The sequence below is a fragment of the Oryctolagus cuniculus genome, chromosome 4 (genome assembly GCF_964237555.1).
Source record: "Oryctolagus cuniculus chromosome 4, mOryCun1.1, whole genome shotgun sequence".
NCBI lineage: Eukaryota > Metazoa > Chordata > Mammalia > Lagomorpha > Leporidae > Oryctolagus > Oryctolagus cuniculus.
The window spans coordinates 119,807,029-119,831,252 of NC_091435.1; the positions used below are offsets into that span (position 1 = coordinate 119,807,029).

Sequence of the window (24,224 nt, forward strand, 5' to 3'; positions counted from 1 at the left end):
CTGCTAATATACCTGGGAAAGCAGTGGAAGATGGCCCAAGTGCTTAGGCCCCTGCATCCATGTGGGGAACCTGGAAGAAGCTCCAGACTCCTGGCTTTGGTCTGCCCAGTCTCAGCCACTGCAGCCATCTGAGGAGTGAACCAACAGATGGAAGATCCCTCTGTGTCTCTCCCACTCTCTCTGTAACTCTGCCTTTCAAATAAATAAATCTTTTAAAAAATTATTTTAAAAAGAAAGCATTACAAATCAGGAAACCATTTTTTTGGAAGACATAAAAAATGAAATCAACTTACACAAAAACAAATTAATGCAAAGTTATCTGCCACCCAAATTAACCACAGAAAAGATCCTCCCATCCTATGAGGTAAGGTGGAAAGGTTTCCCAAAAAGACTAATAGCATTTAGTCTGACCATAGTACTAAGGAAAAAAGATTAGGACAAAATATTACACCCAGACACAATAAAAGGTATTTTTCAATTTATGCACAGACATCAACACATATGTACTGAGGACCTGTAACATGTGAGGCATGTTCAAGAACTGGAGGAAAGATGAGTTGACCACAGAGACCTGAAGGAAATGAGGGAGGAAGCTATATTGACATCTAGGGAGCCGGCGCCGCGGCTCACTAGGCTAATCCTCCGCCTTGCGGCGCCGGCACACCGGGTTCTAGTCCCGGTCCGGGCACTGGATTCTGTCCTGGTTGCCCTCTTCCAGGCCAGCTCTCTGCTGTGGCCAGGGAGTGCAGTGGAGGATGGCCCAAGTGCTTGGGCCCTGCACCCCATGGGAGACCAGGATAAGTACCTGGCTCCTGCCATCGGATCAGCGCGGTGCGCCGGCTGCTGCGCACCGGCCGCAGCGGCCATTGGAGGGTGAACCAACGGCAAAAGGAAGACCTTTCTCTCTGTCTCTCTCTCTCACTGTCCACTCTGCCTGTCAAAAAAAAAAATTAAAAAAAAAAAAAGAAAGAAATCTAGGGGAAGCATTCAGGCAGAAGGAGCAACAAGTGCAAAACTTTGACATAAACACTTGCTGTGAAGGAGGAACATTAGGAGATTGATGTAGCTAAGAGAAATGCTTGAAGAGGAGAGTTGTAAGGGAAGTTAAGTTTAGAGTGATGGTAAGGTATACACAAATCTTCTAGGCCCTTATAAGGATAGGAACTTTGGGCAAAATGGATGTTGTGTTGGAGAATGAGCTATTGGGGGCAAAAGACAGAAGCAGAGAAACCAGCTAGAAGGTTATGTAATAATAGCAATAATCTGGAAGGTAGAACCTACAAGATTTCCAAATGAACTTAAAAGCCCCAATTTTTTTTCCCTGATAAACTGGATGATTTCCAAACTTTTTGGCTTGTACAACTAGAATGCAGGAGTTTCCACTTGGAGATGTATAAAAAGTAACAAAGAAGGGCCGGCATTGTGGCCCCAAAGGGGTATAGTTTTAAAACTTGCCATGGGCCCCCAAATCCCATTAAACTGGGAGGTAAAAATGCCATCTTAAGTGTTAAAGTGACCATATTAAGAGTTAAAATGAAGGGCCAGCACTGTGGCACAGCAGGTAAAACCCCAGTCTGCACTGTCCACATCCCATTTGGGCATTGGTTCGAGTTCCAGCTGCCCCACTTCCTATCCAGCTCTCTGCTATGGCCTGGGAAAGCAGAAGAAAATGGCCCAAGTCCTTGGGCTCCTGCACCCACATGGGAGACCTGGAAGAAGCTCCTGGCTCCTGGCTTCAGATCAGCCCAGCTCCAGCCGTTGCAGCCAATTGGGGAGTGAACCAGCAGATGAAAGCTCTCTCTCTGCCTCTCCTTCTCTCTCTATGTAACTCTTACTTTCAAATAAAAAAAATAAATCTTTAAAAAATAAAAAAGTGTTAAAGTGATCATATAGATAGAATTAAGTGTTAACAAGATCATATAAATAAGATCAAGTGCTTGGTAATAATAAGAGTTAGAATTAAAAAGGAGAGAATATTCCAACATGGGAAGCTGTCCATGTAGCAGACTCATAGAATGACAATTGTGTTAAATAGCACTCTGATCTCAGAATCAGCCCTTAAGGCATTCTAGTCTGGCTGAAAAGCCCATTGAGAGCATTTCAGGCATGGAAAGCCAAGACACTGTGGCAAAAATAAATCTCCTACATGAAGGATCTCTGTGATACAGACCCCAGTGGAAAGCAGTGGCCACCAAAGAAGGATGTACTTTTCTCTTAAGGGAGGAGAAAACTTCTACTTTGTTTATGGCCTTGTCTAAATACTGACAGAGATTGTGGATTCAAAAGGCTTCCATAGCATTGGCAGCTCATGTCAAGAGCCTCAGGTGATCACTGACATCATACATAAGAGTGTTAATTGTTAAACTGGGGCCAGTGCTGTGGCATAGTGGCTAAAGCCACTGCCTGCAGTGCTGGCATCCCATATGGGTACAGGTTCAAGTCCTGGCTGCTCCACTTCTAATCCAGCTCTTTGCTATGGCCTGGGAAAGCAGTAGAAGATGGCCCAAGTTCTTGCCTGCACCCACATGGCAGAACCAGAAGAAGCTCCTGGCTCCTGGCCTCGGATCAGCCCAGCTCCAGCCATTGCAGCCAATTGGGGAGTGAACCAGAGGATAGAAGATCTCTCTCTCTCTCTCTCCCTCCCTCTGCCTCTCCTTCTGTCTCTAGGAAACTCTTTCAAATAAATAAATAAATCTTTAAAAGAATTGTTAAATTAACAGGAGTCACTGTGCACTTATTTCCCATGCAGGACTTCTGTCCTCATGAGTTTTATTGTGAGAATTAACTGTATTATGAGAAATATTGTAAAACTTGTTTGCAGTTTGTGTGTGTGTATGTGTGCGCAAATTGTTGAAATCTGTACTTAGTACAGAGTTGGTCTTCTGTATATAAAGTTAATTGAGAATGTATCTTAATGGAGAATGGGACTGGGGATGGGAGAGGGAGGAGGTAGCATGGAAGGATGGGTATGGTGGAAAGAATCACTATATTCCTAAAGTTGTACTTAGGAAATTTGTACTCATTAAATAACAGGTTTCGTTAGGGGGTGGGGAGGAAGCGAAGACACTGTAATCACTAACTGCTATACACCAAAATACACAAATCAATTATATGAAGTTAAAACTAAGAAATATGAGAAAAATCCTGTGCAACCAAAGTACCAGGCAAGGTCCTAGTTTTAGAATTTGTCAACTCATCAGAGAACAAAAGATGACAGTGTAGATGAAAATAATCTAATTAATAAGTTTATATCTTTGAACTGTTTAGAAAATCCATGTACACTTATTCAATTTAAATATCCATAAAACACATAAAAATTGATAATAAGTCACATAGAAAATTATTATAATTTTAAGAATTCATAAACTGCCCTGCACCCCATGGGAGACCAGGATAAGTACCTGGCTCCTGCCATTGGATCAGCGCGGTGCGCCAGCTGCAGCACGCCGGCCGCGGCAGCCATTGGAGGGTGAACCAATGGCAAAGGAAGACCTTTCTCTCTGTCTCTCTCTCTCACTGTCCACTCTGCCTGTCAAAAAATAAAAAATAAAAAAAAAAAGAATTCATAGACTAAAAATGGTTCATTTATTTTCTCTGACCCAAATAGGTAAAACAGAAATTATAATAACAACAACAAAAATAAAAAACTAGGGGGGCAGGCATTGTGATACGGTGGGTTAAGCCAGCATTTGTAATGCTCTAATCCCACACTGGCATGCCTGGGATATTGTCCCTCCTCTAATTCCAATCCAACTTCCTGGTGATGCATGCCCTGGGAGGCAGCAAGTGATGGCTTAAATATTTGAGTTCCTGTCACCTACATGGAAGACACTGGCTCATGGCTTCAGTTTTCTACAGTGCCACCTATTGTGGGCATCATGGGAATGAACCAGCAGATAGAAGATTTCACTCTCTCTCTCTTTCTCTTGCTCTCTCAGTCTCTCTTTCCCTCTCCCCTCTCTCCCTCTTCCCCTTTCTTTCCTTCCCTCTTTCCTTCATTTCACTCTTTCAAATAAGTAAATGAAAAACATTAATTATAGAATTAGAGATGCTGACAAGGATTCTGTCCCGGTTGCCCCTCTTCCAGGCCAGCCCTCTGCTGTGGCCAGGGAGTGCAGTGGAGGATGGCCCAGGTGCTTGGGCCCTGCACCCCATGGGAGACCAGGAAAAGCACCTGGCTCCTGGCTCCTGCCATCGGATCAGCGCGGTGCGCCGGCCGCAGCGCGCCAGCCGCGGCGGCCATTGGAGGGTGAACCAACGGCAAAGGAAGACCTTTCTCTCTGTCTCTCTCTCTCACTGTCCACTCTGCCTGTCAAAAAACAAAAAACAGACAAAGGATTAAATAAGATGTGAACCAGTGAGAAAATTAAAACTAAAGTTACAAACTATTAGAAATTAATAATAAAAATACTAGACAATAAAATCTAAGGAATGTAGCTCAACTCAGAGGGAAGCTAGTTGCTCAGCCTTCACTGTGTTTCCTTTTGTTCATTGTAGGATATTGATGTTCAATTAATTAAATGCCTCTATGTTGGCAAAATCATTCTGTATCTTCTTTTTGGCATTAATATTCTGCTTTCTGTGCTTCTCCAGAAGCTTTTTAAAACCTCTCCACTATACATTACATCATTCTGTTTGACTTGACAGATGCTTAAATTCCTGTTCATCTCAATTCTATGGACTGTCAGCTACTGGAGTATAGTGGCCATGCTGTGGCATCTTCATACCAACTCAGGGCACAGTACTATGAACATTCCTCTCCCCTAATGACAAGAGCATGGTTGAAAGGTCAGAGAGGCCCAGGTTAGAATCTTAGCCCCACCAAATTCTATCTGTGTGAACTAGGGCAAGCTGATTAACCTTCTAGTCCCCTTTTTTCATTTGTAAGAGAGCCTACTCTCATCTACTCAGTAGTTTCATGTAATAAAACACCAAGCATGGTAACTGGAACATAGCTGATGCTAGGTAAAGAGAAGCTATTAGGAACACTGAAAAGTTGGATGAGTAAAAGAAAGAGGCCTAAGTGACAGTGAAGAGAAGGAAAATATGGATTTTCCAGTAAAACAGACATATCGTTTCCTGGTTCTGCCATTTATTTGGCAACATAATGTTTCAAAAGTTATTTAATGTTCCTTAGTCTCTTTCTCCACACCTCTAATTCTGGAAAGTTGCAGTGAGGTGATAAGACACTTAGTAGGGAGCCTGGCACACAGTAAGTGCTCATAAGTGCGAGTTCTTCTTGCCACTGCCACCTTGGCTCAATGACAGGTCTTCATGAATGTTTGCTGAACTGAATTACAGCTCTGCTGTGAGAATCTCACTTGGGCTGATTTAATCCCTACAAGGACCCAAATTAACAATATGTTCTCAACTCAGTGAGGCAAGACCTCAAATAGCCCCAATATGTGACTGTGTTTCAGCAGGGGTCAGAGTAATTGAGGCTTCACCATTAAAAAGCAATTCCATATGAGGTTGTCTTACTGGATAATTTGTTAGGATTCCTTTTATGAAGTTGTTCATTAAAAATCTGACACCAGAGCAATCTCTGAGAGAAGCCTAAGCAGGTCTCACTTTCCATTAATATAAATTAAATTCCTCAGGAGATGTGACTCTCCCCACCTAAAAAAGTGTTGCCTGTTATTGGATTTCCCTCTGACCTTTCTGAAATTCAGAAATACCTCCAAATATTAGCTATGAATGAGCTATTACTTAGGTTTTTACTTCACAACTATCCTTGAGAATAAAGCATTTTGTCTACTTTATTCCTTAGAATGACTCTTCATTTAGTATGTCACCCTGGTTTTATGCTTAAGAATATAAGAGGTTTAGCATATCAAAAGGGGGCTAAGTGTGAAGTGAATCACAATTCTGGTGCATTATTCTTTACTGGAGGTCTTTTTTCCTCCCTATTAAAAAAGGACAGGTAACTCTTGCTGAAAAGTTACAGCTAAAAATCTTATATTTGGTTTTTCAAATACTAGAAATGAGATTAAAGGCATACTTCATATATTAAAATATCACTGTTACTCCATTTTGTTGGTATTGTACTAATGGATTTCTTTAAATTATACATTTGTAAAATGAGAAGCCAAAGAAAGGTTTTTGCTAAGTGAATGATTGGGTAGAGGTGGGATGCTGAGAGTATTGTTCTTAAAATAAGCAAACATGCATGTTCACTTGGAATAGTGTAGACTGAGCTTTTAGCTCTGCCATTTCCCTGCAACCAGCTGTCAAGCTATCTAATTATCACAGTGCCATTCTGGCAGATGAATTTTGATGAATTACAAAATCTTAGAGTCAGAAGTATGTTTCAGATCACCTAATCCAATGCACATATTACAAACTGGGAGAATGAAATCTAGAGAGAAATCATTTGCTCAAAGCCTTAAAACTTGTTAATTATCAGAACCAGCGCTGGCATTGAACTTTTTTGCTCCATTTTGCATTCCTTTATATTAGAATTAAGGGTAAGGACCAGCTAATATGAACAGCCTCCACTACAGAGGAAGGAGGAGGGGTCAAGGCAGAAGACTAGGAAAAGCAAAGGTAACCATCCAATCAGAGACTTTAGAAGCACTGTGTTCATTTAGTAATGAATCCTTATGAATGACACTGAAAATAAAAACGTCAGCCATTCACTCTGAGACAACAGTCATTATAGCTGTAAGATGTGGCAACAGTCTAAGGAAGGGTACACTAAATCTACACTTACAGGAGCACCCAAAGATGAAAACACAAAAGATAAAGTACTATTTTTACTTGGTCACAGAACCATCTGATTATCTAAAATTTCCAAATGACCTTATTAGGCAACACAAGATCATAATGAAGTGGTCCCATTAATGTCAACTTGAGTTATGTTTCCGTCAAAATTTCCATCATAGCTCCGGGCAAAGCTATCAGAAGGACAAACCTCCCAGCCAAATATCTTTCTTTTTGATCATAGTATTTTAAAGAATGATTTTTATCATTTTAATATACTCTAGTGGTGCAAAAGAAAATGTGAAGCATCATTGCCCACAATGGCTTCTGAATTTACTTTTTAAAGGGATTGGAAAGTCTTGGTTACTATCTTCAAAATGTCATCAATCTTTAAGACAATACACTTTTATCCTAAAAACTGGCATTCTATGAGTAAATCAAATAGATGTCATATAAAAAATAAATTTAAAAAATTTTCAGAAGTTATTTGCTCAAGAATCAGTACTTAACTTTGAATACTTAAATATGGTTACTTGGAGAAAAAAAAGAAAAACATGAATGGAAAATGAGATTTTTAAACATTAAACTATTCACAGAAGATGTGCAGCTGAATTGATTTATAAAATAAATGATATTCCTCCAAAATATCACTTTTTTTCAATTTCTTAAATTGTAGTCAATAAAAAAGACATTTGAAGTTAAAGAATTGTTCCTTCACAGTTGTTTAAATTCTAAGTAAATCAAAGAAAAATTATACAGAAGAAATTGAGAAATAATACTTAGAATGCATTTTCCCAAAAAATCAATTTAACAAATATTCCCAAGATATGCAAGGCCTTTTAAATACTTCCTGAGAGTCATCTCTGAAGTGGCCTTCATCTTAGTTCTGGATTAAGTGCAAAATAAGCATGACAACCAACCTAATGTCAGAGAAGAAAAGAGAATCAGAGACGCTTAAAGAGGAAGCAGTAGGGCCAGCACTGTGGCATGACCTGTGGAGCCCCTGCCTGCAGTGCTGGCATCCCATGTGGGTGCAGGTTCCAGTCCTTGCTGCTCCACTATCCAGCTCTCTGCTATGCCCTGGGAAAGCAGTGGAAGATGGCCCAACCCCTTGGACCCCTGCACCCATGTGGGAGACGGGGAGGAAGCTCTTAGCTCCTGGCTTCGGATGGGTGCAGTTCTGGTCGTTCATTGTGGCCAATTGGGGAGTGAACCAGCGGATGGAAGATCTCCCCCCCCACACCCTGTATAACTCTGACTTTCAAGTAAAATAAATAAATCTTAAAAAAAAAAAAAAAAAAAAAAAAAAAAAAAAAAAGAGGAAGCCGTATCTCAAAGGGGTCTTAGGGAAAGGTGAGATTTTCAAAAGTAACAAAAGACAATATATAATAGAGTGAAGCAGTTTCTTGGTCCCCAGGAACCAATTAAAAAACAGCAGCAGGGAAGGGCAATATTCCCACTAACAATATTAGACCACTTTAGACTGCGGGGTTTTTTTTGTTTGTTAGTTTTGTTTTGCTTGTTTGTTTTTTTAATGTATAAAACATCATCATTGTCCTTTTCTTCTTCACTAACAGACTGGGAATTCAGGGTGACGCTCTTGATGTCTCTATTAAAAGAACATACCCAGGGCCGGCACCATGGCTCACTCAGTTATTCCTCTGCCCACAGCACCAACATCCCATGTGGGCACTGGGTTCCAGCCTTGGTTGCTCCTCTTCCAGTCCAGCTCTCTGCTGTGGCCCAGGAGGGCAGTGAGGGACGGCCCAAGTGTTTGGGCCCCTGCACAAACATGGGAGACCAGGAAGAGGCACCTGACTCCTGGCTTCAGATTGGCACAGTGCCGGCCATGGTGGCCATTTGGAGAGTGAACCAACAGAAGGAAGACCTTTCTCTTTCTCTCTCTCTCTCACTGTCTGTAACTCTACTTGTCAAATAAAAAAAAAAAATACCCAAAAGATCAAAAGATCTAGAGTCCCGAGAAAAGTACTGCTTTATGAATTTCTCAGAATTTCTATGAGCATAGCACGCTAAGACAGATTAGGCGAGTATTATTCCCATTGTATAAATCAGGAAACAGGTTCAGTGGGATTGGTGATGATTCAAATAAAAACAGTGGATGAAAAATAGCAATGCAGGAACTTAGCCAGGCCTTCCAATGGTAAATCAAGAGCTTTTCCCACCATCTCACGAATGAGAATGAAATTCAATGTCAGGCTGGACCACATAAAGTCCCAAGTTAAGTATAACTCTTATTCTTAAGCAATAATGAGCCTACAAATACACAATCCAAGCTATCAGAAGTTCCTTTTCTTCTCCAAGGCATTTTTTTAAGAAAAAAAAAAGGCACAGTAAAAAAAGTAAAAGAGATGCAATTTACCAAAAGGAATAAAACCAGGTAAGTTAATAAATTCATACAATGAATTAAAATATCACAAGAATCTACAGAGTGTCAAATCAATTAGATTCACATTTCAAAATTCATCATGATCTGTGATCATGGGAGAATGCTGAAGGTAAGTTTGTTACTAAGCGTATTTTTATGCAACTGCCCTCAAACCCCCCAAAGAATATACTAACAAAATAGGCCAAACAAACACGCCTTGTGGAAACTGGTGGTGTTGTTTAGTATTCCACATCTACTGAACTGAAAAATGAATACTAAGCTGGGAACCTAGGGAAAGAAAGTTCCTATCTCAGCTCTATCACTAACTGGCTTTATGATCTTGGCCAAGGCAGCTCATCTTCCTAGGTCTCTCATTCTGAGAAGTGGAGCAACTCATCTAGGTAATACTAATAAGCCCTTCTTTTCTAAAATTATTTGAGTATATTAATTCCCAAGCTTTTGGTATATAAGAGGCAATCAATGTATAAGAGAAAATTCAAAAGATTACCAGAGTCATTTTCCCCACTAGAATATAAAATAACTTACACATTTAAAAACCTAAAAGACACGTAGTAAAGGTAAGTCAAGACCCAGGAAACTAATATAATAACCATTACTTATATGGCATCTTGGTTTTCCACAGAGAACTTTTACACATTTCCTCACCAACTTGGAGCCAGACTCATACAGTCATGCACCACAGGATGACATCTCAGTAACATTGGAGCACATATACTACAGTGGTACCAAAAGATTATTATGAGGGGCCAGTGTTGAAGAGTAGTAGGTAAAGCTGCTAATGTGCCTGGGAAAGCAGCAGAAGATGGTCCAAGTCCTTGGGCCCCTGAAACCCTAGTGGGATACCCAGAAGAAGCTCCTCACTCCTGGCTTCAGCCTAACCCAGCCCTGGCCTTTGTAGCCATTTGGGGAGTGAACCAGTGGATAGAAAATTTCTCTCTCTCTCTCTGTGTGTGTGTGTGTGTGTGTGTGTGTGTGTGTTTGTGTGTCTCCCTTTCTTTCTGTAACTCTGCCTTTCAAATAAATAAATAAATCTTAAAAAAAGAGGTCAAACATTGATGAAAAAAATCACCAAGGACACAAAAATGTCATTGTGGACATTTGGGGAGTGAGCTAGTGAATGGAAGATCTCTCTCTCTCTCTCTCTCTCTCTCTTTCTAAATTCTGCCTTTCGAGTAAATAAATCATTTTAAAAATTCTTTACAAAATTATAATGAACCTGAAAAATTCTTACTGTCTAATGGTCCTACTCTACCTTTTCTATGTTTGGGTACACAAATACTAATTATTGTCTTACAAGTGCCTACAGTACTCAGTACAGCTATATTCTGTACACATTTGTAGCCTAGGAGCAACAATAGCCTAAATGTGTAGTAGGCTGTACCATGTACCTTTGTGTAAGACACTATATGATGTTCCCATAATGAAGAAAAAATTACCTAATGATGCCTTTCTCAAAATGTATCTCTATTAGTAAGCAATCACTGTAGGTTGTTGCAACAAAAATCAGAAACCAATGATCTAAATATAATCTTAATTTAAATTTCAAAAATAAAATGCTGGAGACATTAAATAATAACAGACTTTTAAGGCAGGTTTGCATAGGCCCTAGAAGTATAGGTTATAATTATTATCTAAGGTTTATCATAAATTTACTCTGGAAAAAATTTAGAAAAGCAATTTATATAACTCAGATAAATTGACCTTCAATGTAGTATACGTTTTTGTTTTAAACTATCATGAAGGTTGAAGATGACTTAGAAACTCACTGGGCCAAGACTTTGGGACCATTGACTGACAACTTTGATGGGGCATGGGAGATAGAGGGTACTCTTGGTCTATTTGGTTTGGAGCATTCAGATTTAAAAACAATTTCATTTCTTTTCACCTTCATATTTTGACAAGTGGAGACTGGTTTGTGGAATCGGGAAAATGACAGATGAGACTGAACAGGAAATGTTATTTGGTTCATGTCCCAGGGATATTATTTAAGAAAAGAGCTGAGTGAGCATTTTCAAAAGCTCAACTGGAAGGAAGGCAATCACTATATACTATTTATGATGCTTTTAGAAACATCTCAGGAGGTATAAATTTTGGCAAGTTGTATAAATTCTTTTGGGCATTTCCCTATATTAGTTTCCTGCCTTCTGGTAGAAAAAACATTTGCCCATCACAAAAATAGGGAGAGATGTTATCACTTCCAAAAAGAAGTATATGCATTTTGATGATGAGAAGAGAGCAAGTTCAATGTATTTTGAGGTACTCAATCAGGAAGCTAAGACAACTTGCTTGTTTCTGAGAATTACTACAGGCTTTTTTGTTCTACTATATGATACTACGTTTGATATGCCATGATTGTACAATAAAGTATTATAATGGCAATCATACAGTAATATCATACTATATCACCAATGAATTCCAGAAATCTAATAATTAACTGCAATCTCCCTAGCCCCTCAAGATGATAAAATGTAGTAAAAACTTGGATATTACATGGGAAGCAGGCCATACTCATAAAATGACAAATGCCCTAAACAGCACTCTGGCCTCAGAATCAGCCCTTAAGGCATTTGGATCAGGCTAAAAATCCCATGAGAGCATTTCAGGCATGGACAACCAAGATCTATCACAAAGAATAGCCTACATGAAATATCTCTGTGAGTGAGATCCCAGTGGAAAGAAAGGACCATCAAAGAAGGAGGCACCTTTCTCTGAAGGGAGGGGAGAACTTCCACTTTGATTATGGCCTTATCTAAATAATGTTGGAGTTTGTGAACTCAAAACGCTTCAGGACAAGAGCTGATCACTGATGTCATAATAAGAGTGTCAATTATTAAATCAACAACAGGAGTCACTGTGCACTTGCTCCCCATGTAGGACCTCTGTTCTTTATGAGTTGTACTATGAGAATTAATGATAAAACTAGTCTTCAAACAGTACTTTATACTTTTTGTCTGTGTGGGTGCAAACTGTTGAAATCTTTACTTAGTATAGAGTTGATCTTCTGTATATAAAGATAAGGAGAGGGAGTAGGAGACCAGACGGGAGTAGGGGTGGGAGGGCAGGTATGCGGGGAAGAACCGCTAGATTCCAAAAGCTGTACCTATTAAATTTGTATTTATTAAATAAAAACTTTCAAAAAAACTTGGATATTATCTTCTCTCTGGTCTCCTAAAAAGTACCCAGACACTGATAAACAAAAAGAAACATGCAACGACCAGTAATATCAGTCAAAGAGCAGACCCTTGAGAACTTTGAGCCAAATTACACATTTGCTTTGCTTACCATTCATAATATCAAACCCCCAAATCTGAAGCAAAGTTTTCTACATGCAGTATTATCTGATGACACATTAATTCAGGTTTAAAATATTTGTACCAAGGTAAATTAGGTTTAGAAATCAACTCATAAATTACAAAGCATATTCCTTGTGCATGACATCAGTGCAGGCATGTTACCTCTGCTCCAATGATCTGCTGCTTTTCTACAAGTGCTCTAAAACCTACTTTGCCTTGTTTTACATGTTTGTATTTATATTTCTCTTCAGAGTTTTTAAAAAACAATCATTTTCTTCCAAAAATTTAGCAGTTAGCATAAGGAGAGTGGGCCTGAACTGTTCACAAGACTGACAGAATGGCTCCTAAAACCTCAATCAGGTCATAAAGAGTGGAAGTGTGGAATGGGAGACTGGAGGAGTGGACAGGTTATCATCAGAACCACCAGGGAGCCCACATTACTCCTACCCTACTGAGTGCCTGTCTTACCCCACCTCACCAAGAGTCTGATATGCCAGAAGGGAATAAACAAAAGCAAGAGGAGAAGTATAACATTTGCCTTTTCAAAAAGCAGGTAATAAGAACACTGACCTTGATCACTGAAAGAAAACATCTTTGGATTGATACTAATATGAGCAAAGGGGGGAAAGGGCTTTAGGGTCCACTAATTTCTCACTACAGGCCTCACACAGCATGTTAGCACAATGAACTTTCTCAGAAATTTATGAGTAAAGAAATCTGTTTGGGGGTTCGTCACTGTAGAGCAGCAGGTTAAGCCACCACTTCTGATGTTACCATCCAATATGAGCACCATTTCAGAGCTCTAGCTGTTACGTTTCCAATCCAGCTCCCTGCTAGCGCACTTGAGAAGGCAATGGATGATAGCCCAAGTAGTTAGGCTCCCGCCACACAAGTGGGAGATCTGGATGGAATTCCGTGCTTTTGCTGTCATTTGAGGAGTAAACCAGCAGATGGAAGACAGCTCTCTCTCTCACTATCTCAATCTCTCTCCCTGTCAAATAAATCTTCATTTTAAAAAACCTGTTTTATTTCACTGAATAATGTTAACATATTATTTATCTCTAAACTTTTCCTGCAAATTACTTTCTTAGAAAATAATTTTGAAACACTGAAATATTTATGGAAATATTCCTTTGTATGGGGCCCTTGTGCTGGCTTAAAATATGCACCTTGTACCATGATCAAATTTTTAAGATCATCCAGCAAAAGCTAAATTCTGTTCAAGTATAAGGTTGTTCACTTGGTAACAGTGTCACAGTGATTATTAAATTCATTAATCTACTCAAAAGCCACATCAGCACTGCTAAAACTTTCAGTACCATTGGGTCCCTTATAGCCCATAGGTCACAAAGTTTAAATGGATGCTTAATCGCTACTGTCTGGAGAAATGAAGCCACTCGCTGTTCTGTAAATGTCTTTCCTTTCCCAATTCCTTGGGCCTTGCTCTCAATATCAGATCTCCAAATGTTAAAATCTCACTAACCTTTGTAGACCCACCCACCTAAATGCCAACTCCTCCACAATCATTTCTTGTTTGTCCACACCTGGCTGGCTTCTCCCTCCTTTAAAACCCCCATCCATTTTGCGTGCCTCTTAAAGCAATAATCATAGCTTTTTCCATTACCATAGGTCTCTGCCATAGATTCTCAGGGCAGGCCACCCGACCCTGCCCTGGTGTCGGTTTCTCCCTCCCTCAACCAAAGCAAGGACACCTGGGCCATGGGCTGGGGTTGGGGGGAGGCCGAGCTTCAGGATGGAAACATGCAAATAGCGTCGAGCAAAGGAAGCAACCGTTTTTCTGCTTGGGCAGCAGCAGCAGTCACGCGGCCCCGGGTGTAGGGCCTGCTGTAAGGAGGGGAGCCCCTTCTGCAGGTGGGACTCCACCTCGAGAGTCTCCCCCAGCTCAGCCCCCGGCCCTCCAGGGACCCTGGGGCCCCTACCAGGTGGCTCAGGTGGCTCAGGTGGCCACGAGGCTTTGCCCCTGTACAGGAGTTTGGTTCTAGACCCTTCCCCACGCGTGGCTCCCCCATCCCTAAGAGAGGCAGCACTCTCAGGCCAAGACCCCGGTTCCATCCACTCCCCAACCCGGCCTCCCTCCCAGAGCTTTGGTGCGGGACTGGGGCGCAGGCTGCGGTCTCCGGCTCCACTGGTCCCAGGCGGCCGCCTGGCGGCCAGGGTCGCACCTTGCCGAACTTGACGTGCTGCAGGTACAGGAGGCCATCTTTCACCAGGGTCTCTGGCGACTCCACGGCCACAGCCGGTCTTCTAATCTCATCCCCCAATTAGATGGTAAATTCTTTGGGAATAGGAACTACACCTTCCTTCTGTTTAGATGAAGAAATTTAGGCATAGAAAAATGAAGCAACTTGTTGAAGGGCTCGTCTAGTAAGTTCACCTCCGAACTCAAGCCTCAAAAGATAGGCTTTTCTCCCTAACTCTGTCCCCCTCACCCCTTTGACAGTAAATCAATGGTTCCTATGGCAACCCAAAAGACGAAAGTCACCACCTAGTGGAAGCAGATAGCATAAAGTTCTATTTTTCTGTCCTAACTTACCGCTTGACTTCTAACTCAAAATTCTAACTCTGAATCTGGCTTGAAGAGCTTCACTTCTCAAAGTGCATTATGTGGAACAATAGTAATGCAAGATTTTTTTTTTAATTTATGGAAAATGGTAGGCAAAACAAAGTTAAACAGTTATTGATAGCTTATAGTAAGGCTTCTCCAATCATTTACTATGCCACTCTGAGGCAGTATCTATAGTTTATATATATGTGTGTGTGTGTGTGTGTGTGTGCATGTGCGTGTGTGTATTTCATATCTTTAGAAGGTCCAAGATATTAACACCTTTTTATTAAGAAGATGGAATCCAACTACCTTTTCATACATTTCATGTAATTCAACATAGCAGTTTTTCAAAATAAAGTTTATTTTAACTGTATCATTTTCACAATATATACATGCAACAAATTCATTTCAAAACTATTTAAAGCAAGCATTTAAGCAAGAAATCTCACAACCAAATACTGTAAGATTTAACGTTACTAGGATTTATCAGTAGCAACAATCTACTTTAAGCCAGCAAGTGAGTGATTAAGCCCTACCCACACAATGTCTGACATTTAATAAATGAGTTACATGCACATAGAGTATGTTTCATTCAATGACTAATATAGGGTCACTATATTTAGTTTCTATTTGAATGTTTCACCTTTTTTTCTCCATTCCTGAACCCAGCCGAGGATATGTGATAAATTTGAAAACTAAAATCAGAAAGTTTTAATGAATGAAACAGATGAGAACAAGACTGACTCTTCTAGTACAAAATGAGACTCTTTTCCTTTATATCATTTTTAGACTACTTGAAATTCTTAAAAATGAATTAAAAGAACATAGGTGACCTCTGAGGAGAGTAACTAGGTGACCTGGGAACAGCAATGAGAGGAAAATTTTTTTACATACCCTTGTATCTATATAGATAGAATTGTGGATAGAAGAGATATGTTCAAGTCTTAACCGCATACTGTGAAATGATCTTATTTGGAAATTGGGCTTTTGCAGATGTAATCAAATGAAAGTGAGGTTATAGTCAATTAGGATGAGCTTAATTATAGCATTTCTAGGAAATTAATACCTTTCTAATTTCATATAGTATGATTATATATACTTGCAAAAATTAAATAAAAGATTAAAGTTATGTAGTTTTATAGTTTCATAACCATCCTGAATTCATGACTAAAACACACACAGTTTTCTACAAGATTTTACATTTTTCTTCATCTGTTTCTTTCTTTCTTTCAAACTTCAGCCACATGCTTGCTCTGTGCCTGATATTGTAGCCTGGGAAAGGTTCTAGAGTATTCAGAAACCAGAAACTTGTCCTCTAGAATGATGTCTGTTCTAACAAATAATTGTAGAGGAAATAGATTAAATCAAGCAGTAATGGAAGCATTATTCATGGAAACTGGGTAATTATGATAAAATCTAGTTTTTTAAATGGTATTCAACCATGTATATGAGGTAGAAGATTTTTCTTCTTCCCTTGATGTAAAGATTAATGACATGGAATACATATCAGTTACTTGACTGGTTCAGGAGCATCTTGGGAGATAAGACATAAATTATGAGAGTGAGGTTACTGTATATGTCCCATGGCATACTCTTGACTATATCAAGATTCTAAAAACACACACAGACACACACTATATACTTATATATATAAACACATGTATACATATATAAATACATATACATATGTACACACACATATATACTGTGTATATATATGTATATATACAACATGAGGGAGAGCAGTTGAAAGAAGTGGATTCTGAGATCACTAACAGTTTAGTGTTAAAAATAAAAATTGGGGCTTCCTTCAGCAACACATACTAAAATTGGAACGTTACAGAGAAGACTAGCATGGCCCCCGCATGAGGATGATATGCAAATTTGTGATGCATTCCACATTTTTTGTATCTACAAAATGCATGAAAACTGTTCTCTTTATATAAATAAAAAATAAAATAAAATAAATTTACAAAATAAAAAGAATAAAATTGGACATGAATTAGCTACCTTAGAGGATTTTTACACATGAAGAAAAGAAAGATGTATCTTAAAAATTATTCTGAAAATAAACTGCCAAAGGAAAGCATTATGTATAAATCACACTCGTTGCACTCCCTTACACTACCCTCTCTCTTAGTCATTTGTTCTTATTCTGAATTAAGAAAAATTAATGGTTCGAGTTTCTAGAAATTGAAATTATAATTCAGTCATTTCCCTATCCTGAAAAAAAAAATGGAAGAAAACTTTTTTAAAAAAATAACATCTTCTTTTGGAACCAAGTCTTCAATCATATTAGAAGTAAACAGGGGCCAGCGCCACGGCTCACTAGGCTAATCCTCCACCTAGTGGCGCTGGCACACCGGGTTCTAGTCCCAGTCGGGGCGCCGGATTCTGTCCCGGTTGCCCCTCTTCCAGGCCAGCTCTCTGCTGTGGCCAGGGAGTGCAGTGGAGGATGGCCCAAGTACTTGGGCCCTGCACCCCATGGGAGACCAGGAGAAGCACCTGGCTCCCGGCTTCGGATCAGCGCAGCACGCCAGCCGCGGCGGCCATTGGAGGGTGAACCAACGGCAAAGGAAGACCTTTCTCTCTGTCTCTCTCTCTCTCACTGTCCACTCTGCCTGTCAAAAAAAAAAAGAAGAAGAAGTAAACAGAATAAATGGAATAGATGTCATGTAACATGTGTCTTCACATCAAAAAGAATTATTGCCCAATGTCTGTCGCTAACATCTTTGCAACATAATAGGTACTACTTAGTGCCTAATTGTATGTATGCATTGATATTTTTGGGGATAGAAAAATATTACCTTGGAGAACTATAATTTGATAGAATCGACAAAGACAGAATAGTGAGAAGATGCACTAATTTCAGACACATATAAATACCAGAAAAACAAAGGAAGGAACATGTTCTCAGAGGACTGACTGAAAGAAATTCTCAGTGGAGAATGGACACAACAGCTTAGAGTCTCACAGAGCAGCAGGAGAGAAGACAGACATATAAAAGCCTGCTGTACTCCAATTACTCCTTAGGCTGGCATCCAGTGGGAAGCACCATCTTCCCAGGGCAAGGTGAAAGGAGGCTGCCATAGCATGGGCCACTGGCAGTTTTGATTGAGGTAGAATTCCACATTCCTTGCTGACTTGGAGTCTGGCCTGTGGAGCTGGCAGGCATCAAGGCTTCCACTTTGTTCCACGAAGGGAGGTCTCTTTGCTTTCCTGCCTCCCCACCACCACCACCACCAAAACACCAGAATCAATTTCCTGAGGTGGAGTTATAAACAATCTCTGTCTGATTTGGAGAAGACTAAGAAGTTTGATTCAGGGTTGTGGCAGCACATAGGGCAGAGAGCAGACTCCCTGTACCTCAAGATTGTAGAAGCTCTGGGCATGGGCCATGGAGCTGAGAGGGATGTGGGTTGTGGCTGGGTTTCTCGGACACACACCTGGTCTGACTCCAGAAACTCAGAGCTCCCTGAATGCTGGATACAAATCTTGCAGAAGGCTTGGGTGTCACACTACAGAACACTTCAAGGCTCTTTATCATTCACATGCCCATGCAGGTGGTCTGTAATGGCACCATGAGCTCGCTCTAGGCAGTGAATCACCTGGTTCACCTCAGCACAGAGAACGGCTGGGTCCATGAACACACCAGCCAGCACCAACATCATCTCCCCCAAGTGACTGTAATCAGAGAAGCTCCATCAGGCCCAACTTGGGTATCACCCTGGACTATTTCCCCACCCACAAATGGTGGCCAGAGCTCCCTGGTCCCACCCAGCACACACCTCTGGAACTCTAGAGTAAGCATCAGGCACACTTCCAAGAACAAAACCTTCAGAGCAGAATACTAACAAATGATTGTCCAGGTACATAAAAATAAACATAGAAATATAAGAAATATGAACAACACAGGCAATATAACTCCCCAAAAGGAACATAATAATACATTAATATTTGACTGTGATGATAAGGAGATTGAGAAAATGCCTGAGAAGGAATTCAAAAGAATGATTGTAAAATTACTCAAAAACACAGATAAACCATTACATGAAACAAGGAAATTCACATGATATGGATGAGAAATTCAGCAAAGAGATAGAAATATTGAAGGAAAATGAAACAAATATTAGAAATGAAGAATTAAATAACTAATAAAAAATACACTAGATAGCCTTACATAATTGGTAAGGCATAATAACATAATTGGTGAGGCAGAAGAAAGAATAATCTAGAAGACAGGTATTTTGCAATATCTCAGACAAAAAAAATGAACAAAGATTAAAAACAATGTTTGGGATCTATGGGATAACATCAAACAACAAAAATATTTGAGTCTTATGAGTTCCTGATGGTATGGGGGTAAAGAAATAACAGCTTATAAAACTTATTTGGAGTGCTGGCATTGTGGCACACCAGGTAACACTGCCACCTACAATACCAGTTTTCCATAAGGGCATCAATTCATATCCTGATTGCTCTACTTCCAATGCAGCATCCTACTAATGGCCTGGGAAAAGCAGCAGAAGATGGCCCAAGAGCTTGTGTCACTGCCACTGACATGAGAGACCCAGAAGAAGCTCCTGGCTCCTGGCTCCTGGCTTTAGCATGGCATAGCCCTAGCCATTGCAGCCATCTGGGGAGTGAACCAGCTAATGGAAGATTTCTCTGTGTCTCCCCCTCACTCTCTGTAACTGGTTTTCAAATAAATAAATAAATCTTTACAATAAAAGAAAAATTATTCAGTGAAATAACAGCAGAAAATTTATTTCCCCAATTTGGAGAAAGATATGGACATCCAAATACAGTAAGCACATAGAACCCCAAATAGGCCTGAACAGAAATGATGTTCACCACGACACATTGGAGTCAAACTTTCAATAGTAAAACATAAAGAAAATACCTTAAATGTGCAAGAGAAAAATGTCACATTACCTTTAAATGAGCTCCCATCAGATTGACAGATTTCTCAACAGAAACCTTACATGCCAGGAGACAATGCAGAGATATAGTCCAAGTATTAAAAGAAAAAACTTAACCCAGAATACTCTACCCAGCCATGCTCTCATTCATAAATGAAGGTGAAATAAATACCTTCCAAGAAGAGCAAAAATTGAAAATACTTGTCACCACCTGGTCAATCTTACAAATGATATAAAAGGATGAAAGGATGTACTACATGCAGAAACAGAGAAAGATAATCAACATCATGAAACAATGTGAAAGTCAGAAAAACACCTGGTAAAAGGACAAAGGAGATTCAAAACAAACATTAGGAATATTTATGGAAAATTGCAGGACTAAACCATTACTTTTCAATAATAACCCTGAATATAAATGGTCTAAATTCTCCAATTAAAAGATACAGACTGGCTGAATGGATTAAAGAATGAAACTCAGCAGGGAACAGCATTGTGGGGTAGTGGGTAAAGCTACCGCCTGTGAAACCAGGATCCCCCATGGGCACCAGTTTGTGTCCTGACTGCTCCACTTCCAGTCCAGCTCCATGCTAATGGCCTGGAAAGGCAGTGGAGAATACTCTAAGTGTGTGGGCCCATGCCGAGACCCAGTTGTAGTTCCTGGCTTCAGCCTGGTCCAGCCCGGGCTGTTGTAGCCACTTGGGAAATGAACCAACAGATGGAAGACCGACCTCTTTCTCTCTCTCTCCCCCACCCTCGGCTTTCAAATAAATAAATAAATATTTTTAAAAAAATCTATATGGTATGTACAGGAAACACATTGAAACACATTTCACTAATAAAGATACACACAGACTAAAGCAAAAGCATGGAAAAAAATTCCATGCAAACGGAAATCAAACGTGAGCAAGAGTAGCAATACTTAGGGCCAGCGCTGTGGCATACTGGGTAAAGCCACCACCTGCAGTGCCGACATCCCATATGGACACCGGTTCGAGTCCCAACTACTCCACTTCTGATCCAGCTCTCTGGTGTGGCCTGGGAAAGCAGAAGATGGCCCAAGACCTTGGGCCCCTGCACCTGCATGGAAGACACAGAAGAAGCTCCTGGCTCCTGGCTTTAGATCAGTTCAGCTCTGGCCGTTGTGTCCATTTGGGGAGTGAACCAACAGATGAAAGGCCTCTCTCTCTCTCTCTCTCTCTCTCTCTCTCCCTCTCCCTCTCTCTCTCTTTCTCTCTCCCTCTCTCTCTCTCTCTCTGCCTCTCCTTCACTCTCTGTGTAACTCTGACTTTCAAATAAATAAATAAATCTTTTTTTAAAAAAAGAGTAGCAATACTCATATCAAACAAAATAGATTTTAAGACAAAAACTGTTACAAGAGTTGTATTTTCTAAATGCTAGAGGGAAAACTGTGGAAAATAACAAACCGCTCTTTTAAACCAGAATCATAGTCAATCAATCATTTTAAAATTACTCCTGAAATAAAGTTATATGATCCTAATATCACAGTCTTCAGAAGCAGGTTGAGTGTGTATCCTTAACAGAGAATGGAAAAAGGAATAAAACTGCAAAAGCTGGGTGGAGTTGGGGTAGACAGTAGCTGATTGTAACTTGTTCCTGATCAAAATGTAAAGGTAGCCAGCGCCACAGCTCAATAGACTAATCCTCCGCCTGCGGCGCCAGCACACTAGGTTCTAGTCCCGGTCGGGGCGCCGGATTCTGTCCCGGTTGCTCCTCTTCCAATCCAGCTCTCTGCTGTGGCCCAGGAAGGCAGTGGAGGATGGCCCAAGTGCTTGGGCCCTGCACCCACATGGGAGACCAGGAGGAAGCACCTGGCTCCTGGTTTCGGATCGGCACAGCGCACTGGCCGCAGCGGCCATTGGGGGCTGAACCAACGGAAAAAAAGGAAGACCTTTCTCTCTCTCTCTCTCACTGTCTACTCTGCCTGTCCAAAAATAATAATAATAATAATAATGTTAAGTCAACTTGATTACGTTAATGTTAAGTTACTGGCACATTAGCAGCTGGTTTCAGCAAAGAGCAGAGAGACCATAGAAAAAGTATTTATTCAGTTTGTACTGGTATTGACAGAAGCTGTAAATAACATGAAATTAAGTAAGGATTTCTTATCTCAAAAAAATCTGCAGAAGTCTATCTCTTCAGAAATATAAAGTGGTAGGGACACATATTTAAGAGTAGGATAGTTTGGATTGCTGCTAACTTAATAGCAATGAAACATCCCCACTTCACTGCAGTAAAACATTATGACAAAGCCCCATCCAGAGGATGGGAAAATGTTATTGCAACTTTACTCCAGAAATATATATACTCAATCAGCACATACTCTTCTCAACAGCACCAAGTGACCCCTTCTCCCAAGAAGCTTGTTTTCTGAACTCTTCACCCTACATCATCTCAAATTTTCTCCTTTCCATTTCCCTAATTTTAATTTAGTTGATGCTGAATCAGAAAACTCCTGTTTCCTATTTGCATTAGACTGCAGGAGAAATTCTTAATGTACACTAGGGCATGTTGGGGTGAGTGCTAGAATAGGAGAATGGCAAAGATAAAATAAGAATGGTCAAAGTAGATTATTGTTCCTTTTTTTATACTGTTGCCAAGAAAATGGTATCAATTTCTTCTCCCTGTGAAGTACCCATTATAGGAAAGAACACACTCTCTGCCTATGATATCAAAAGTGGGTATTTCAACAGGTGCTACAAGCTGCCCCCTTAAAATGGACCCAGAAAAGAGAAGTGTGGGGTAACTGCAGCAAACAGGTGAATATAGCACCATCTCAGTGCCCAGGAAGCACACCACCTCGGAACCTGTAGAAATCCAAATTACTGGACCCTAAATCTACATGACCAGGAAATCTAGGGTCAGGACCTAGGAATCTGTTTTAGCAGCATTCCATGAGATTCTGATTGGATTTTCCAGTGTCCTAGACAAATTTGCTATCTACCAATTCAGAATTGTTCCTATTTTCATGTGTATATGTTTTCCAACTAGTTTATGAGATCCTCAGAGGCAAAAGTTCTCTTTCCCCTCTGACCCCTTGCCTTGTTTTCCTTATTTTCCCTCACCCACAAGTACCTTACTCAGAACTAATAAGCAAAAAAAGAAATATAATGGGCACTCATAATGATAAGAGCCAGGAGAGGGGCCTTCATTGATGGAGTTCTTTCTCTATGACACAATATTCTCATCCACCTGAAAGATCTATTCCCTTTAATTATGATTCAGGGTAAAAGACCTTAGTCCTCTAATCTATGGTCTCTGGGGAGGAGTTCTATCTTAAGTTCTATATCAAGCTTCAGAATTTGAGTAATTCTACTGGAAACAAAGTAGAGGGTGCATAAAATACCCCTCCCCATGGCAAAGGCTTGGCAACCTTGAAAAGGGAAAGGTGGAGAACAGGGAGCATTTCCTTCTCAGAAGCACACAGCAGGGCTCATACACATGGGAAGTTTCATTACCCCTGTAACCTTACAAGCTCTTTTAATACAGAAATGATTTGTTTGCTTTCTCTTTGCTACACTTAAAGCATAAAATGCAAATATTTCCCCTTGCATATAGGGTGTCCTCACTATTCCCTGACCAAAAGTGGAACTAGTCACTATTACTAATGATTTAGGTTCTGAGCTTAATAAATGTTGGGTATGGGAGCTTAGCAGTAGTCTCTGGGGAGGACTCAACCACAGAGACATTCTTTATTAAATCTGGCATAAACAAATCGAATGTGTTCAAATGTGTTCTGTGAGCACTGAGAATGAATCCTATCAAGCTGAATGTGCAAATATGTTCCACATTATGACAGAAAGAAGAATCACCTGTGCCTTCCATGTCCTGGGTCTCGTCTTTTAAAAAGTGGCTTACACTTAAGAGCAAGGTTTCTCCTGGTTTCATCCATTTCTCCAATTAATACATCCATAGGCTCTTCAGCCAGTCTGAAAGGTGTCCTGCTAGGGCCCCCTCAAGACTCATGATAAAACCTTATCCCCCAATGCAATGGTATTTAGAAATGGCATTTTGGGGGGATGAGTGCTGTGGTACAGCAAGTTGAGCTGTACAGTGATGCCTGCCTACATCCCATGTAAGAGTCCCTGTTTGAGTCCCAGCTGCTTCACTTCTGGTCCAGCTTCCTGCTCACGCATCCTCAGAGGCCCAGCCTCCCACATGAGAACCTGGATGGAGTTCAGGGCTTCCGCCTTCAGCCTGGCCAAACCCTGGATGTTATGGGCTTTGGAAGATTTCTCTCTCTCTCTCTCTCTCTCTCTCTGTGTGTGTGTGTGTGTGTGTGTATGTGTGTGTGTGTATGACTGCCATTAAGTAGA

General features: G+C 40.4%; 1 protein-coding gene and 1 non-coding gene across 2 annotated transcripts in view; one reads left to right on the forward strand and one right to left on the reverse strand.

The window, feature by feature from the left end:
* The window catches only part of PPM1L (protein phosphatase, Mg2+/Mn2+ dependent 1L), a 359,360-nt gene that overhangs the window by 191,984 nt on the left and 143,152 nt on the right, over positions 1-24,224 (reverse strand). The gene's annotated exons all lie outside the window — the stretch shown is intronic.
* On the forward strand, positions 16,772-16,874 carry LOC127483042 (U6 spliceosomal RNA). Its single transcript, XR_007909016.1, has one exon. It is a non-coding gene; the product is annotated as a U6 spliceosomal RNA (small nuclear RNA).